This window comes from Myotis davidii, unplaced genomic scaffold (assembly GCF_000327345.1).
Source record: "Myotis davidii unplaced genomic scaffold, ASM32734v1 scaffold993, whole genome shotgun sequence".
Lineage (NCBI taxonomy): Eukaryota > Metazoa > Chordata > Mammalia > Chiroptera > Vespertilionidae > Myotis > Myotis davidii.
In genome coordinates this window covers 826,278-846,001 of record NW_006285483.1, presented here as the reverse complement: position 1 = coordinate 846,001, position 19,724 = coordinate 826,278, and positions in this window count along the sequence as shown.

The following is a 19,724-nucleotide window of genomic DNA, read 5'->3' as shown; positions in this document are numbered from 1 at the left end:
GACTGAGGGGCCTGGAGGAGGAGGGAGAGTGCATGCCTGTCCATCCTGCCTGGCCAGGAGGGACTACTGAAATGAGTGCACTTTGAAAAAAGAAAAGGGTAGCCAGTCTGGCTCAGTGGTTGAGCACAGACCCAGGAACCAAGAGGTCACCAGCTCAATTCTGGTCTATTCAGGATCAGTGTCCAGTGCACAGGCTGGTCAGGGCACATGCCTGGGTTGTGGGCACAATCCCCAGTGCGGGGGGCCTGCAGGAGGCAGCCAATTGATGATGTTTCTCTCTCATTGATGTTTCTCTCATGGCCTCAGGGGCTGTCCTGCCCTCCAGGGGTCTCTGTCAGAGTTAGGGTACAAGTGAGGAAAGCCGGGACTCCCCGTCACCTCCTTGCTTTCCTCTTCCCTTCTCATCACTTCCGACAGGCATCCTCCTCCTCCAGCACACAAGGGCACCACAGCACAGTCCCATGGGAAACTGGACAATGGTCAGAGCATGAGAAGGTGAAAGAGACTGCAGCTCAGAGGACTGCTTTGCCTATGTACATCCCGTGAGCTGCTGCGCCTATGTACATCCTGTGCACTGGACACTGATCCCGAATAGATCCGCATTGCCTGCCTCTGTGCCTTTGCTGATGCTGTTCCCACTGCCTCCACACGCTAGCTCAGTGCCCCTTGCATAAAACCCTCCGGTAGGTGGTTCTCCTTCCCCACACTGGGTGCAATCTCTCCCTCTCCTGACACGCCATAGAATTTTCTTTGTACCATTTGTCACCCTTTACAGACCCAAATTTGAGTTCCAGACAAGAGGACTCCAACAGACAGTCTTAGGGGTTGAGTGCCCTTAAAACAAAACTCAAACCCCAAAGTCAGCTTTGATGAATGTATCCTGAATTCTACAAGCAGAAAATCTAGAAAGGAGTGATGCTAACTTAGCACACAGCTCTGAGCTGTCCAGTTTGACAGCCAGTAGCCATGAGGCTATTTCAATGTGGATTTGGATTAAATTAGAAGTCCATCTTCTTAGTCACACTAGCCGCGTTTCAAGTGCTTAATGGCCACACGTGGCCACTGGCTACCATACAGTACAGTGTGAATATAGAACATTTCCACCACTGCAGAAAGGCTATTGGACAGTGCTGATTATATTAGTTGTGTTTTACAGATTAATGTTCTTTCTATTTTGAAACACCTGTGCCAGCAGAGAGACAAAAGTCTCTTCATGATTTAGGCTTCCAATGGTCAGTCACTAATTTGCTGTGTGACCTTGAAAAAGGTCACCCTCTTTGGGCCTCAGCTTACTCATCTGTAAAATGAGGGAGCTGATGTAGGCCCTTCCATCTCTGACCCAGTCTGGTTCCACCTGAGGAAACAGTTATTTGTGTCCTGGCAGGAAGAGCACAGCGAGGGATGGGGAAGGGGAGGGAGGGAGGAAGAGGAGGAGGGAGGAGATCATTAATGGCTCCCAGCTTCTTGCCTTTGATCAGGTAGTCTGGAGTGAGGTGAGGGGCCAGGAGATTGGGGTGGTGGGAGGAAGAGAGGAAGCAGAGGGCCAGGTGAGGGGTCAGTTGAGAGGCAGCTGGCATGGGGGGTCTACCACCCTCCTTTCCGCCTGGGAAAGAGCTGAGCCCTGGCCCAGGGCCCTCCCCGCCCAGCCCTCCAGCATCTAAGGGGAGCTCAGTGGAGAGACTGGGTATCCCGCTCGCCCCTACCACCAGCTCTCTGGTCCTGGCTGCCATTCAGCAAATATAAAGGCAAACGGGGACTGATGGGCCTGGAGGAGGAGGGAGAGTGCATGCCTGTCCATCCTGCCTGGCCAGGAGGGACTACTGAAATGAGTGCACTTTGAAAAAAGAAAAGGGTAGCCAGTCTGGCTCAGTGGTTGAGCACAGACCCAGGAACCAAGAGGTCACCAGCTCAATTCTGGTCTATTCAGGATCAGTGTCCAGTGCACAGGCTGGTCAGGGCACATGCCTGGGTTGTGGGCACAATCCCCAGTGCGGGGGGCCTGCAGGAGGCAGCCAATTGATGATGTTTCTCTCTCATTGATGTTTCTCTCACTCTATCCTTCTCCCTTCCTCTCTCTAAAAATCAATAAAAACATATTTTAAAAAAGAAAAGGGGTAGCCTTTCTGAGCTGTTGGCTTTGGGGACTGAAGCATATAACTGGGTTGGTGACCAGAAATTGGAAATTACTTTCCATCTTTGGGGAGGGGAGGGAACTTTCCAGTGGGGAGACAGCCCTGGAGTTGGGATCAGGTTTCCAATTTTAATTCCTCAGATACGTTATTTAACCTCTCAAAGCCTCAGTTCCCTCCTCTGTAAAATGGGACCAGGGGCACAATAACCAATGTGAGGAAGAAATGAGGCCAAACATGCGTGGAGATGCCCCAGACGTATTTGGGCGCCTGCAGGTTTGGAGTCCTCTGAAATCCAAGCTCGGGCCCCTGCAGGGGACCCTGTGCACCTTGCCCTGACAGTCACCCTCAACCCAGGGCTCTAACTGCATGGTGGGGAGGGGGCTGGGACCCTTTGATCTCCCAGATCAGAAACCACACCAGCCTCTCTGGAGGGCTGGGCGGGTGCCTGGGGAGAGGGCACTGGCAGTCTGGGTCCCCCTTGGCTCAGACCCAGGAGTCCAGGTTTCAAAGGTGAGCTTCAAAGGCAGGGCTGAGTGAATGTGGCTTCCTTTGTACCTGCTCAAGGAAGGAAAACAAGCCAGTGTCCCCTCCCGCCCAGGATGGCAGCTCAGGTCCCAGGACATACTCCCTGCCCGCTTCATGCCCCAATACAGCTGGGCTGATCTCCCCAACACGACTTTCCTCCTATCAAAGCAGCGATGGAGCTGATTAGGGTGGGCCCTGCCCAGCTCAGGCTGCCTCGGGGTTATGGTGGTGGCATGGGCGGGGGTGGGGGTGGGCGGTTCGAGGGAAGGAAGGCCAGGAACTGCAGCTTTAATGGAGGGGGAGCATCGGCAGTGAAGCAGAGAGGTTTGAGAACCAGGAAATTGGCTGGAGAGATGGCAGTGAGGTGCCTGCTGGGGCCTGGGGTGGGGGTGGAGGGGGTCACTGAGGGAGGGGGGTTGGTGAAGCTGAGAGGGACTTCCCTTCACTCCCTGCCTCCTCTAGTTCTCAGAAGAGGCGGCTTCCCTGTCACCAGACCTGAGAGGCCCCTCCCTGCCTCTTCCTTGGCTGACTAGACCTCACCCTGGCCAGCACAGGAGGGGGCTCCCACCACCCCGGGGGCTGCCTGTGCCAGCATCGCGGTGACCCCACAGATGCCCTGGCTGGGCTCCAGCGGGGGAGAGGGGTGAACGGAAGGTGAGCGTCCCAGCCCCTCCCACAGTGTGGCCGGAGCCACTCCAGTGGAACAGGGCTGGGCAGGAGGTCCTGGGGTGATGAATGGAGTGCTTATTCTCTGTTATTCTCTGTCAAGTTGCCCTCACCTTGGCCTGAAATGCTGGGGCCTCAACCACGTGGATAAACTCTGCCCCTTCGACAAAAGCCTCCCACGGCCTGGTGCCCTGCCCTCACCCTCCAGCAGAAGTTTCAAAAGCCTGAGACCCTGGATAACCAGGATTCTCTTGGGATTGGTGTGCAGAGCTGAGATTTCTAAGTGGAACACCCCATGCCTCTCCCAGAAAATGGTCCAAGTGTAAATGCTCTCATTCCTTTTTATTGAGCACCTACATGTGTCAGGCATTCTCATCACAAGTCTATAATTTACACATCGTTATCCCATTTTATAAGTGAGGAAATTGAGAGTCAGGGGTTAGGCAACTTGCCCCAGATCACAGGGCTGCGAGGTTGGTGGACTCATTGGTGCTCAGAGCTCACTGTGTTAGGGGGAATGCTTTAGGCTTGGCTCTGCGGTGGGACCGGAGTGAGCCCTTCTCCTGGGACACAGCTACATTATTGTTATCATCTGGGCCACACTTCCTCGTCGGTAAAGTGAGGTTGATGGACTGGCTAAGTGGTTCTTTTGACCCTGGCTGCACATTAGTATTTTTTAAAATATATATATATTTCTTTATTGATTTCAGAGAGGAAGGGAGAGGGAGAGAGAGAGAAACATCAATGATGAGAGAGAATCATTGATTGAGCACGTCCCCTACTGGGGATCTGAGCCTGCCCTTGGCTGGAATTGAACCCAGGACCCTTCAGTCTTCAGGCCAATGCTCTATCCACTAAGCCAAACCAGCCAGGGACACATTAGTACTTTAAGAATATGTTGGGTCCTCAATTAACTTCGTTTTGTTATAAAGTCGATGCCTAGGAACTTAACTCTACCATTAGCCTATGGCAGTGATGGTGAGCCTTCTGAGCTCGGTGTGTCAGCATTTTGAAAAACCCTAACTTAACTCTGGTGCCGTGTCACATATAGACATTTTTTGATATTTGCAACCATAGTAAAACAAAGACTTATATTTTTATATTTATTTTATATATTTAAATGCCATTGAACAAAGAAAAATCAACCAAAAAAAGAGTTCGCGTGTCACCTCTGACACGCGTGTCATAGGTTCGCCATCACTGGCCTATGGCAACACTGGTTGTGTTATACGCTGTTTATCTGAAGTTCCAAGGACCTGTGTTAAGTGAGGGCTTAAGGCATTGATGCCTCCTCCCCACCCCCCAACTAGCCCAAGAAATTCTGATTTGACTGGCCTGGGCTAAGCTGCAGGTATCTCTCCCTTAAAGCTCCCCCGGCGATTTCAGAATGTGGTTAGGGCTGAGAATCCCTTGGGTCGGGTGATGGCTAGTTCTCAGGGGTTAAGAGAACAAGCCTTCCCCAGGCTTGGAGACCATGGCCTCTGAGTCTGTTCTCAGGGTAGCTATGCCGGCAGGAACACGGAGCAGCTGTCTCTTTAAGGAGATGGCACGCTGGGAGCCAGCAGAGGGCCCAGCCCTGTGGGCCAGGTGGTGAGAAGGCTGGGGAGGAGCAGGTGCCTCAGCAGGAGCTGGGGAGGCAAACTTCCAAAGGGAGGAGGGAGGCAGGAGGAAGGAGGCGGGAGGAGGGGGAAGAAAGAAGGGAGGAGGGCAAACTCCCTCAGCCGGGGTGGGTGCAGACAACTGACTCCCCCTTTTGAGGAGAGAAGCGGCTCTTAGGTCTGATCCTCTGGGGCCAGCTCTGGGAGTGCCGGGCTGGAGGGGCAGGGACAGGGCCCAAGAACCATGGTGCCTTTGGGGAAGGTGAACCCAGTGGCCTTGGCCACCTGCCCTGCCATCCCTGCACACGGCGTTCTTATACTCGGAGCCCATGTGAGTGAGAGGGGAGGGATCAAGGGGCACCTTGACTCTCCTTCCAGAAAGATCTGCTGACAGAGACAAACGCACCCAACCCCACCCCCACCCTCTCTGGCTGCAGCTGGCAGGCACCTCAAGCTGCTCAGGCAGGGTGGGCCTCTCCCCCCTCCTTCCCTTGTGCCCATGGCCGCACTCTGTCAGGCTTCAGCAAATCCCGGGGTGTGTGTGTGTGAGCTGCTCAGCACGCGGGGCCCAGAGCAGGGGGAAGGGGGCCGCTGAGACCCGGGCTTGTCCTCTATCTACTCGGCTTCTCAAGCTGGGATGGGCAGACACATCACCCTCAGGTTTTTGTTAAAATATAAATTTGGATCTGGTAGGCGGGGCCTGACACTCTGCTAACAGCCCTCAGGTAATGCTGCTGATCCATGGACCACTCTGAGCAACAAGGGCTAAACTCCCCCATGGCTGTTCTGTGAGCCCGGCCCTCCGGGCCCGCAAGCAGCTGGCACTCACCAGGGTAGAGCCGGGCTGGTCCAGGCTGGGCGGACGGCCACCAGCCCTGGTGCCCCTAAGGAGCAAGTGGTCCTCGCCAGCCTGGCACGTGGCGCCATGGATGGCTCAGTGCCCAGAACAGGAAAAACATAAAATCTCATTTCAAGCCCCAATGATGGTTTGGTTCAGCTTTCCTAGCTTTTTAGGAACTTAATTCCATGCATTTTTCTTAAATGCAAGGCTGCAAGGCACCTGCTTAAAATGATTATTCCCCTGTACAACTGAGTAGAGACGGGCAAAGGGGAGGCAAATGCGTTTCCTTCCCTTTTTCGGGCTCTGCTTTGCTCTGTCTCTGCTGTGTCTGTGCTGACGTCTGTCTGTGTTGGCCTTTCCTGCCGGTTCCTGTTCTGTCCTTGACACAGTGCTGGGCTTTCATCTGTACAGACCTAACTCTGAGACCTTCCTTTGCCAAAGTAGAAGAGCGCTGTGACTTTAGACAAGACTTCTCTGGGCCACAATTTGTTCATCAATAAAATGGGCCCATGAATAGGTGCTTCATAGAGCGGTTGTATTTTTTTTGTTTGCTAAATTTGTTGAGGTAACATTGGTTAATAACATTATAGAGATCTCAGGTGCACAACATAATTCAATATCTGTATACCTTACTGCGTGCTCACCCGTGACTATTTTCATATAAGATCATAAACATTAGAGCACCTTGTAAAGTGAACATGGGATCATTACAGGGTAGAACCTGGGAAAGACTCTACGTGCCCTGAGTCTCAGTGTTTGCACCTGGTCACGGGAGAGAAAGGGGCATGAAAGCATGCCTGCAAAACAGCTCGCGCCCCTCCCTGAGGGCTCAAAGAACGTAGCTGCCGCTATTACTACAACCTTCTCTGTCTCTGTCCCTCCACCCCTTGCCAGCATCTCATTGACCAACACTTTTATGGCTTTCCCTCCAGTCACCTCGGGCTCTCCCAGGGAGATAGTCCCAAAGCCCTGGTGTCAGGGCCCACCTGGTCCCTGCTGGAGCAGTGTGTACAGAGGCCACGGGGAGGTGGGGGAGGGGGTGCTGGTAAAGACAGACACCCAGGGTCCCAGGAACTGGAGGTCCCCCAGCTTCACAAATACAGCCTTTGTCCTCAGTGCCGTTGTTTCACCAAGGGCCATGCCAAGCAGCCTCCCACATCCCCAGAAGATCCAACAAGAGTCGTGGATTACATGAAAGCAGCAGGGATTTGAGTGGGATACACGGCAGGCTCTCTGGATAACAGCCTGGGACAACAGGCAGGAGAAGCCCAAGCCGAGGGACGAAGGCTGAACTGCCCTGTCCCAGGAAGGGGGCCTGCAGAAGGTCAGGTCTGAGAGCTGGCCGGGGTGCTCACGGAATGCTGGTCCATATCTCCCCTCTCCTGGTCTAGAGTGTAATCATTTAATTCTGGTGTGATACCTCAATTTCTTTGAAGCTTAAAGACAAAATAGAAAACCATCTGCACGAGCTTGAATGTGGCATTCAGCAAAGGCCTTCGCTGACAGGCAGCCCCACCCTCGCCCTCCCAGCTTCCTGAAGGCACGTTTTGGCTAAGAGACAAAGTTCGAGGTGTGAAACCCAACTGTCGATACAGCCACTCTCGGCAATCAGGCAGAATTAATTGTGTGAACACCATTGATCAAACCACTTAATACTTACAGGGGCTGAGAAGGAGCTGAAATGTAATTTCATTACCAACCTGCTCACCCCTAATAAAACTCCTAATAACTCTCTAATTTTTCTTTCAGATAAGGGCTGATAGGTGGAAATGGGGTGGGGGGACGGGATTAGGGGAAGGGAGGGACATGGAAACTTATTTTCTCTTCTTTGCTGAACTCTATTCAGATAGAACCAAGTTAAATAGTGAGTCCCAGGAGCATCTTATCACAAGTCACCTTAAAGGTTGTGGCCAACCCTGAGATACCTGCCGAGGGGTGCGGGGAGTGTGGAGGATGGGCACAGAGAATCCGAAGCTGCAAGTGAGGGTAACAAATATCAAGTCTGATTTAGCTTAGGGTGATTATTCGGTGATTCAAGGGCAGCTGAAAACAAAACGTGTGTGGCTTCCCTGGGCCACAGCAGGGGGTAGGTGGTGAGGTGGGAGCAGCAGTCACAGGTTCAAACCTCCCAGGAGAATGATTCCAGGGATGGTTACAAAGTAGCATGAGTCCTGGCTGTCTTGAGTGGGCAGAAGGAAGTTTGGTTTGGGGGCCAGGAACAAGTACTGCGTGCCCACCTGCACACACATACACAGGCCGGTGTGAGTTCCATGGACGAAAACACTCTGTCTTGTTCATGGTTTTTTCCTGCGCCCCACGGGGCATCTGAAATGTAGCAGGCACTGGACAGATATTTGGAAACTATGCACAAAGAGCACATGCATATGCGAGCACATGACCTGCACACACACAGCAGCCCACTATTCCCACCCTTTGTTCTCTGGGAGGGAAGGGAACCTGCAGGTCTTATTTGCCATCGTATCCCTGGCACAATGTGGCACCTGGAAACATCTGTGTGAAGAAGAGGTGGATGAGACATGCTTCCAGCAAAGCTCATCTGCTCACAACATCCTTTCATTCGAACTTTGGCTCAAGACTCGCCTCTCCCAGGAGGTCTCTCCGGCTGCCACATTCTCAGGGACTCACTCACCTGCCCGACACACCTGTATACACTGGTTGCTCAGCTGCCTTTAGCATGTACACCCCTCCTCAGACTTTTGTCCTCCCAGGCGACCCCCTACACCCCGCTCGGTATCAGACCAAGAACTGCTTGAGAGGAGGAGCCCCGCCCTGTCAGAGTGGGAGCCCCTGGACAGCACCCCCGTTCCTCCATCGGACTGGAACCCTCTGAGCTCCAGAGGGAGTGCCTCCTCTACTTGCCTGGGCTGGTGAGATGCCACCGCCTTTTTCTTTAGCTTTCACTGGAGCTCCTGAAGTCCCCCAATGCCCAACAGATGCCAGCAAGCCTGCCCACTGCCTAGGGTTCATGGTTGAGTTCACAGGGTGGACACATAGGCAGACGAGGGGACACAGCATAAATAACGGGGCCTGGGGGAGGGGGTAGATACATATGTGGTCCTCACACCAGTGGACCCGTGAAGACGGGGTCCTGCCTTCCCGCACTGAGCCAGTGTGAGCAGTAAAATCCAGGTTTCTATGGCCCGGTCCCATCATGCTCTGCCTAGGACTACCCCCAGCCTACCTCGGGCCCTAGAACGTGGCCTTTCTGGGGAAGAGATGAAGGAGGGGCACCCCCACATACAGGTTCTCAACCACTCCCCCCAACTATTCACAGTCTTCTTTCCTGCCCCAGCTCCCTTTACCTGGCTTCTGAGGCCTAAGAGGGAGGGATGGAAGGAGGGAGGAGGGGGTGAGAGCAGGGGGCAGTGGAGGGTAGTTATTTACAAAGCCTGTGCCCTGGGGATCCTTGTCCTGGACAACAATTACAGCCCCTTAATTAACTGAAATGCAGTCCGCCTGTCGATGGAGGCATGTCCCCCACTGAAGTTTGCTGGGCCTGCCGCTGTCTCGTACTGGTTAATGAATATAAATCAGATAGTTTATAGTTAGCAAGCAGGGAACAGGCTGGCAAGGGCCTGAATTCCAAAGCAGAATGCCCGAGGATAGGAACGTGCCCTCCATAACAGAGGCCAGGGCACCTGTGGGGGCAGCACGGATGGGGAAGGCTAAACCTGCCCACCCTGTTCTCGGGCTCGGAGGGCATACACAGGTGTACGTGCAGCCCGTGCACCCGAGGGACACCCAGTACAGGCTTTCCCTGCATACACGTGATGCACCCATGGAAGCGGATGACACCTGCATGACCTGTGCCTTCTACAAGACACATGGCTATGCTGAAGAAGCACTCCTCCTCCCCACCCCATGCCCCTCGCCCCCGAGGAAACCCTGGCCCCTGCCCTCTTCTGAAATCCATAGGGCCTCAGCTCTGGGCAGCTTCTCCCTTAGATGTCAGACCCCGTGCCTGCTGCCCCTATAAGAACCAGAGCCAGTCTGGTACCCAGGCAGCTCCCCCTGATTCCGGGGGTCAGCCAGGCTGACTGCACCTGGCAGGGGCTGTGGTGGGGCCACTGTGGCTGTAGAACCCTGACTCCAGGCAGGGAGGCTCCTAGAGAGTGTGTGGGAATTCCACGCAAGGCCTTCGCCGCTGCAGAGGGAGTGCATTGCCACAGTCCTGGTCTAGGGCCGGGGTTGAGGGCTGGAGATGTGTGCACAGGATCCCGTGTTTGCATGGCTTAATGATGTAATGCTCTTCTGCAGGGGTCTTGAAGTCTTACTCATTTTGAACAAGGGGCCTTGCATTTTCATGTTGCACTGGGCACCCCAAATGATACAGCCAGTCAGTCCTATTCTTGCCCTTGACACAGGGCCAGAGGGACAAGACTGCAAACTATGAGTTTGGGGTTCTGTTGTTTAGGGTGTTCCTAGACAGAACTCTAGCTACAGGGGTCCCCTGTGGAAAGCACACTTTACCCAGACCTGGGGCTGTGTCCTGCTGGCTCTGTCCCCTAGGCAAGTCACCTCACCTCTCCTGGTCCCACGTTCAGGTTTCCAAGGAGAGGACCCTCAGCGCCCTCTGGCCCAGCCACTGCTCATCAGGGAAGAGGCCCAACCTCCTTGGAACCTTGGTGTCTCTCTCTCTTTCTCTCTCTCTCTCTCTCTCTCTCTTTCTCTCTCTCTCTCTCTCTCTCACACACACACACACACACACACACACGCACACACACACACAGCTGAAGCCTCATCATAGAGCTGCATTATTGCTTCTGGAGAGAGGTGGGGGGGGGGTCCCCAACACCCAGGCAAGTCCTGACAAGCTGTTTCTGAAACCCAGAGAGCAGCCAACACCTTTCCAGGGCTTGTTTACTCCCCTTCTAGGGAGTGAGGGGCTCCAGCTGCGGGAACGGAGAGGTTGGTGGTGGTTATGGTTTGGGGGCATATAAAGTAATTGGCATCCACAGCTTGATGACACCCCCCCTCCCCGTTCCGCCAGGTAGGTCAGGGCTGGGAGGGACAACAATTATTTACTCCTCCTGGGCTCCCCTGCTGGGAGAGCTACAGGGAGCAAGGCAAGGATCTCCAGGTTCTAGGGACAAAGGAAAATGATCCTACGGCCACAGAGGCGTGTGGCAGCGGGACAGAGCTCAGGGACAGGAGAGCAGCAGACGTGGGCCTGGGCAGCGGGTGGGGGGAAGGGGGGAAAGGGGTGCAGGATGTGCACTCGGACTGTCCTGGGCCAGGGGCTGCAGGTCTGTGGGGAAGGGGAGCTTTCGCACCTCCTGTTGGTACCGCTAAGGCCCCACAGCCTTTAGTCTGGGGCAGCAGTGTAGGGGTATCCCCAGTCTCCACCCTATGCAACAGCCCAGCGGAGGGACAGAGCTTGTCTAGGCTGCTCTTTTCTTCCCATGGAGCTGACTGGAGAGGAGAAGGGTGATGCTCAGGTTGGCCAGGGGCTCGCGCCTCCGCTGATGGGTCTCTCACAGAAGCATCCCTCCATTCTGGCTAAGCTACTTGAATACACCCATTTCACAGATGGAAAAGTAAACAGAGAAGGCACTCACTTCTGGGGTCCTGCAGCACCAAGGACATTAAAGCTCAGGTGACTTCTCTCTGATTCCAGACAGGGGCCCTTGAAGGCTGTCAACAGCCCACTACCTCTAACCACTCCCCCACACCCATCCCATACATCCAGAGGTGGATGGCAACCCCACGTCCCTGTCAGAATGGGGAGAGGAGGGTCCTCCAATGCTCTAACAAGGGTGCCCCGAACAACATGTCCTAATAAACCCCCTCATGCACCAGAAACATCTGATAGTCACAGCCTGGGTGAGGGAGACAGGTAGGGTGTCAGGAACTGAATTCACAAAGACAGGGGCCAGAGAAGGTGCCAGAAGAGGTCGGCATGGTGACTCATCTGGAGTTGACACAGAGAGGATGTCTCCTAGGGCACTGAGCCCCCCGCGTGGGGGTGGGAGGGCAGCGGGAAGAGAGGTTGTGTGGTTTAGTTCGGAATCTGGTCAGGCTCTCCCACCCCTCCCATCTCTGAGACAGACAGTCCTCAACTGGGGACAACACACAACATGAGTCTCTAAGACACTCAGATGCCAAGAGCTGTTGGTCAGCTTTCCAGGGAAGGCCAAAGTCGAGGGTGCCCTGAGCAGGGCAAGGACCAGCCTGGGCAGAGCTGGGAGACCGGGGCCTGAGCAGACCAGCCCCTCCCTCCACTCCAGTCTCTGGGCTCAGCAGGCGGCAGGAGTGGAACAGCCCTCGTTTTGAGGTGAAATGAGGAATTATGAGCCTGGGAACCAGCTGCTATTAGGGAATCATTGATATCATCAGACAACAAGACGGATGGTTTGGGACACACACCTGGGTCGGAGTTAGGGCACCTTGGGCCGGCCATCAGTGGGCACTGCCCCTCCAAACCCCTGGAGACGGGTTTGATAGAGACACGTTTGGCCCACGCAGCCCCCACGGAGGCACCAACTGTTGTGTTTTGTTGCTTTTTTTAGTTCAGGTCTTTCCATTCCGCTCCGGAGACGGTCAGAGCTCACTTTTTTTTTTTCTCTTAATCCTTACCTGAGGACATTTTCCCATTGATTTTTAGAGAGAGTGCGAGAGAGGGGAGAAGATGAGAGAGAGAGAGAGAGAGAGAGAGAGAGAGACCTCCTGCCCAGATTTAGGGGGGCAGGAGAGCCCCTCCCTCCAAGACTACAGACCAGACGTGAAGTCGTCCTTCTGCACTCCTCTGAGGACCTGGGGAGCAAGGCGAGGGAGAGAGAAGAAAAGCAAGGCTTTCTGTCCCCACTCCCCCCCACCCCCCGGTTGCCAGTTGGAATGGACAAGCCCCTCCTGCACAAGCCCTTTCCAGGGCCTGGGCCCAGGAGGAGCCTGCAACCAAGGTACGTGCCCTTGACTGGAATCAAACCCAGGACCCTTCGGTCCGCAGGCCGATGCTCTACCCGCTGAGCCAAACCGGCTAGGGCTGGAGCTCACCTCTTCTTCGAGGTCTCGTCAGGCTGACCCCAACCCGGCCCCCACTCACAAATGCCCCTCCCTCACCTCCTGCCCAGATTTAGGGGGGCAGGAGAGCACCTCCCTCCAAGACTACAGACCAGACGCGAAGTCATCCTTCTGCACTCCTCTGAGGACCTGGGGAGCGAGGCGAGGGAGAGAGAAGAAAAGCAAGGCTTTTTGTCCCCCCCCCCCCCCGGTTGCCAGTTGGAATGGACAAGCCCAATTCTCCATCTGTTTGGGGGGATGGACCCCCCAGCATCACCCCGGGAATTTGAAGATAAAGAAGCCTGTCTGAGTGCTGTCTCTGAATTCACTGGGGGACCTCCCAGATCCCCCCACTCCCAGGTAAAACCAGAGACCTTGGTGCTCTGTGGGTGTATGGGTGCTGTTAGACTGGGAGTGGGGCTGGCAGGGGTGGGGAAGGGTCCTGTGCTGGGATTTCCTTGAGCTTCCCTCCCCCTGGATGGAGTGGGAAAAGTGTGCTTTCCAAAGCAGAGAGATGAGTTGGGCCCTCCAGCTCCGCCACCCTGTGTCCTTGAGAAAGCCCCCCCCTACCCCCCCACCTGTGTGGCCCTCAGCTGGCCCCTCTGTGCTAACACCCTCTCCAAGGGAGATTGGGAGGCAGAGAATATCTGGGCGAAAAGTCTGGCTCCAGGCCCTGGTGTGATTATTATTAATTATTACTTTCCCGACCGTGCTAAGTGTCTACATGAGCAGGGAGGGGAGGGCCTTCTGCAGCCTCCAGGGAGGCCCAGATTCTCTTATCCTCTCTCCATTCCCAGGATATGATAACAACACCTCTGCCGGCCCAGCCCATGCCATGCCCGGGAATGTGTGTTTGGAGAGAGGCAAGGAAAGCGAGGGAAAGGTTGAGTGCCTTTTTCCCCTCCCTCCCGTTAGCGTGGGTGACACCGGTGAGAAGCGAGCAGCTGACCCGGGTTTGAATTTAGAGTGTTCATTAATACGATATTATGCCATATGCTCCCGCACACTGTCTCCCTCTAATGCAGCCGCCAATTTGCTGAGCAGCCCTAATTAGTAATGGTATAATGAGAGTATTCAGAGGGTAATGTGGTGGGTGGGGATGAGAGCAAGGGGACTGCTCCTGGCCAGTGGGGGAGGGACAGGGGCTGGCTACAGAGATTTGGGGCTGGGGGCACGGGATTCACAGCCAGGGGTCATCTGGATCCAGGGCCACTTGAGGCCCAGGGAGCAGGGACCTTCCTTCCCTCTGCCACCCCGATTCCTTAGCAGAGGCTCAAGGCTGTGGAGTGGGGTGGGCAGCAAGGGGCAGACAGGTGCAGGGAGAGGAGTGAGAACCTGGGTCAAAGAGGAAGGAACGAGTGGTCCTTTGTTTTCCACCCGGAGATGGACGCTAAAGGAACGGCAGTGGTGGTGCTTTGCGTGTGGTATGTGTACGTGTGTGTGTGTGGGGGGAAGGTGCAAACACTAAATCCTTTGAGTCTTTATTATGTGCCAGGCACTCTGCTGGCCCCTCGGAATTGCCCTGCCAGGAGGTGAGACCAGCACCATTTTTCAGACAGGGAAACTGAGGCTCAGAGAGGGTCAGAGGTCACTCAACTGGCAAAGGAATAGAGGCCTGGCAGCCAGGGCTGCCCGACTGCAGAGCTAGAGAAGCTCAGCTGGACCATCCCCGTGAAGATGCTGTTGGACCATCTTCGCGAGGGGGATGCTGTGGCCATGGTGATGGGGGAGCAGAGAGCATGATGGAGAGGTTAGGAGGGACTGACTACTCACATCCTTGCCCTTCAGTACCCCCTCTGCACCCCCTCCTTTCTCAGACTGCAGTTTCCCAACCTCCATCCCTGGCGTGAGGATAATTCTCAGGACCCTAGCTAAGAAGCCACTATAGATAACGACCAGGACAGACTTCACATCCTCAGCCATCACCATGCCCATGGCCGTGGGCAACTTGAGCCTCTGAGCTAATGGCAAAGTCTGCCCCTCGCCAGAGCTGAACCTCAAGGAAGAGCTAAGAGCCCCAGAGAACACAGAGTATCTGTACCCAGATTCGGGGCTTCCCCACCGGTCCTGAGCCTCCTAATGCCAAGGGTATCTGCAGAGGTGGGGGGGGGAGCCCTGGGCCTGCATCTCTGAGACCCTATCACCAGCGTCCTCAGGCCCCTCCTTCCCAGGCTGCTGGGCAGCGCTCCCTCCCCAGTGATCACAGCTCTCCTGCAAACCCACGCGCAGGAGATGAAATATTCATCACGTACATATTGGCTCCTTCAGCGGCTTTTAGGGAAAGCAAATGAGACGGACTCCAGGAAGGAAATGAGTGTGAGGCATGGCGGGGTGGGGAGGGGTGAGGACAAGGGAGGCGGCACCTCCCAGCTTCAGCCTCTCTTAGATCCAGCTTCTGGGAGCAGGCTGCACCTTCTACTCCTGGGGTCCCCAACCTACCACATCCCTGCCCCCAACCACCTTCCCTCTCCACCTGCCCCAGAGCCGCAAAGCACAGGCCCATCTCACAGCAGCCACTCCTAGCCAGGTCCTGGGCCACAGGGATGAGCAGGGCAGCGAGGCCCCTGCCCCCGTGGAAGACACGGGCGATGAACGGGCACAGACGTGTGAGACATCGCAGGCAGAGCGTGAGGGACACGAAACACGTATCTTGGTTTGGGTGGGCAGGAGGGTCTCTCTGAGCAGGTGGCATGGATGACAAGGAAGAATCTTCCAGGCAGAGGAACAGCGAGTCCAAGGCCCAGAGGTGGGATTGAGCTCCGAGTGTTGAAGGGGCAGCGGGCTCTCCCTCAGGGGGAGGGTCAACTTGGAGAGGCCCCGAGCCTGATCAGGCAGGGCCTCGAAGGCCACAAAGGACTCGGGGTTGATTCTAGGAGCACAGGGACGCACTTGGGCAGAGCAGGGAGGCACTGGATTTGGAGCCCAGGGCCTGGGTGAGAGGCCTGGCAGGTCCCTCAACCCTCGAGTGTCACCTTCCTCGTCTGTGAAACGGGGTCGGGAAAGCCCAGCACACAGGGCAGCTTGGTAAGTAACACCATTTATGTGCGAGTGTCCGCACCACAGCGTCCCCTCTGCCCGCTCCCTGGGGAGCCCCAAAGGTCTGCCTGCACAAGACGGAGCCACAGACCCTCAGAACCTGGACCTGGAGGCCATTCAGTGAGCAGTTACAGAGCAACGGCTGTAAGCCTGGCCCTATGCTTGGTGCCAGGATGCCGTCATGAAGGCGACAGACTCGGTCTGGACCGCAGAGACCCGGACCATCCCGTTTCACAGACAGAGCATGGCAAGGTCACGGCCACGCGGTGCTCGGCTGTGAGAGAGAGCCCAGGTCCCTGACCACCTGACCAGGGTTCTCCCCTGAATTCAGATGATGGGGCCCCCGCTCCAAGGGGAACAGGAAGCTTCCTAGAGGGGCTGCGATGGTCCTTGGAGGACAGATTGGGTTTGGCTGTGAGGAATGGAGGGATACCCAGCGAAAGGGACAACAAAGGCTTGGAGACGAAAAAGCATGGGCAAGAATGCGAAATAGTGTGTGTGGGGGCGCTGGGGGGGGTCCCAGAGCAAAGGAGAGGGGCAGGGCGTGATGGACCTGAAGGGCACGCTGATGCCATTTCCCTGACAGTGGGAGCCGCTGGAGCTCCTGGAATCAGGCAGTGGCATCAGAAAGCTCTGTGCTGAGGGGGAAGTGGAGGCAGGGAGACCCATGAGCGGACCATCGCCACGGTCCAGGTAAGCATTTCCGGAGGACTCCGCGGGGAGCGGGGGCAGGGGCAGTGACAAAGAAGAAACAGGAACAATCTGAGAGGCATTAGGAGGAGGATGCCACTGGAATCGGTCCCTGATGGAGTGCGGGGAGCAGGGGGGAGGGGAGGAGACAAAGAGCTCTCCGAAGATGGGAGATTTAGCTGTTTCTTATTGATTCCACGAACATTTCCTGAGCACCTGCAGCGGGTCAGGCCCTGTGCCATTCAGGCAGGAAATTGAGCAAAATGGTGCAAAACTTGAAGGCTTGTGATTTGTGCTCTTGTTGGGATGGGGGACGGGGATGGGGATGTGAGGGCGAGGGGTCCTCAGGCTCTGGTGCCCTCTCAGAGCCTTGACTTTGCCCTCTGTAAAATGGAGGCATTTCTCAGGACAGGCATCCTTTTCCTCCTCCCTGGCCCGGGAGCCACCAGCTGGTGCTCCAGGAAGCTGCTTCCGGAAAGATTCCCCAGGACTCTGGCCCCTCGAGCATGTGGCAATGAGCAGAGTGGAGAGGATGCTGGGAGGTAGGCCCATGTAGGGGAGCAAGGAGCCTGGTCCAGGGCTCCCGTCCCTCTCAGGAATGTGGGGATGGGGTCTCCGAGCCCCAGGAAAGGGACACTCCAGGAGCAGCGACGGTGGCAGATGCTGTTTCCCAAGTCCTCTGCTTTATGTTTACACGCGTTAGGCCGGCCAATCCTCAGCCTCTAGGAACAAGGACAAGCAGCGTGCCCATGTTCCAGGTGAGGAAACTGAGACCCAGATTCCTAAGACCATTCACAGAGCCAGACTGGGAATTCAGGCTGCCTGGCTCCCCTCTCCAGCCCTTAACCTCTTCTCCGACCCCCTCTCCTGATCACCGGCCTGGGACCCGGAGCCCACCTGCCACCCATCCCCTCTGCACAGGGCCCGCCCCACACCCACTGAGCAGCAGGCCACCCACTGCCCTGCAGGGGCAGCGGCAGCCAGGTGCCTCCCAGAGAGCGGACACACTGAGGAGGACTGGGGGGGAGAGGGCTAATGTGGATTTGCCGAGACGGGGTGAGAAGGGCCTTACAAAGTGAGCAAAAGCGAGGCAGTCCCCTCCCAGGCCACCGGAGCTGGGGCCTGAGCCCGGGGCGCCCTTTGTCTTGGTCCTGTCACCAGTTTTCCAGGAAGTTTGGAGTCTCCCCCTGCCCTCCCCCACCCACCAGGGTGAAGGTTTGTGGGGAATGTTCTCCCGCAGAACTCGGCACGAAATAAATTCCATTCTTACTCTGCAAATGACACTGCACATAAATATTCAGTAAATTAGCAGCACGCTTTTATAGATTTATCAGTCATTGCAGGCACAAAATGACAGGCAATGTTGTAGCTGAAATATTAATGCTGACAAATTAATGATTTCTGAGTAAATGATGTCATTTTTGCACCGTTTCATTAAAATTTACTCACTTCTGCTTCATTTCTGGACCTAAAAAAAAATTAAAATAATTTCTTTCTCTCTCTCTTCTTTCTTTTTAGTGTGGGATCGGTTCCCAAACCTGAGAGGGACATAAATTTTCCCCAGCAGCACCCCGGAAACGGAGGTGAGGAGCTGGGCCGGGCTAGACTCCCTTCTTCCGGGATCTGGCGAGGGGCTGGGAGACCCCCTGGGTCCCACAGCCAGTTTCTGGGCCTCTGCCCTTAGTCTAGCTGGAACATTGCAAAATGTTTCCCTGCATCAAGCCTGCAGTGAGGGTGGCGTCTTTGAGGGGGTGTCGTGGTGGGGGGCACACGGGGGCTGAAGGAGTGGGAGGAAGCCATTCCCCTCCCCTCTTTGGAAACTCCAAGCACCTCCCTTACTCCTATCTTACATGGCCTCCTTTTTTGTAATAAATTTGGGGAATAACTCATTCTCTCAACTTACAGAGCAGGAAAAGGGGCAACATACTGATGTGTACGCATGCCAGACCCACCCCTCACCAAGGCTCTGGGATGAACAGATTCGAGCCCAAATCCTGGCCAGACCACTAACACGCAGTGTGACCTCAGGTGAGTATCTCGGCCTCTCTGAGCCTCGGTTTCCCTTTCTCAATCTCATTTCTCAGATTTCCTGGAAAGATTACATGGGGTGGCGTTTAAGCGTTGCACAGGGACATTCTGACCGAAGTGCTTCCTTAGATCCAGGGCTGTGGGAAAGTGAGAGGGGCTGGGGGAGGAGGAGCAGCCAGGCCCCCACTGGGGGTGGCTGCAGGGTGACCTTGCCTGGCCCTGGCGGGTAGGAGCCCTGCACAGCCAGCCTCGGTCTGGTAAACGTGGCCAAATGCAAAGGAGCTCCCTAGTCCCGGGCAGCGCAACCGGAATGGAGCCGTGAGGACCAAAGAGACCAGCGACACAAAGGAGAGGCAGGGCGGCTAGCGCTGGCACTGGAGCCCAGGCTGGGAGCATAGCATATCGGACAATCTCGGGGCTAATTCATGTCAGGGCCGGCCTCCTGTCTCCTGCACAGCCCCCGGCCCCCGCTGATAAAATTGAAGTGGAAATGAAGTTGAATGCTCAGAAGGATCTGTGAGATGACGGGGTGGGGGTGGTGCTTGCCAGGCAGCTGCTCCCTCAGCAGCCGCCCTTGGCACTGCCCTTGGCCAGGCCAGAGGGTGAGGCTGCGGGGAGGGAGGGCGCACCCCCCACACACACACACACAAAGGCCCCTCCCCAGAGGTTACGGACCACCGTCCTGGTTATCATTTACCCACCTCGGTAGTGGAGCAGAAATTGGCTGCACGTTTATTGAGTACTTATCTGTGCCAAGCTCAAAGCCAAGTGCTTACGGTGAGTTATTCTCCTATTTAAAGCCTCCCCCACCCCGGCTCTGCCTCCTGAGGTGCATCTCGTGGTTGCCCCCATTTTCACGGATGCAAACACAGGGGCACCCAGAGTTGCAGCTGTTCCCAGGGACAGCTAACAGGAAGTGACCAGATTCACACCCAGGCATCTACACACTGCAAACTGCAGCTGGAACTGACAGCGCTATAGTGGCCCTCCACCGGGAGCCCCCAAGGACAGAAGCGGGGCGCTGGCAGCTGTGCACACCTGTGATGAGGCAGCCTTCCAGCCACGATCTCCCTTGGACTCAGCATCTTGATAGGATCACCCCACCCGTGAACTGGGGCAGAGGCCGGTCTCTCAGACTTCAGATCTGTTTAGGATGAAGTCTATGCTGCACCATAGGGATCGTTGGCG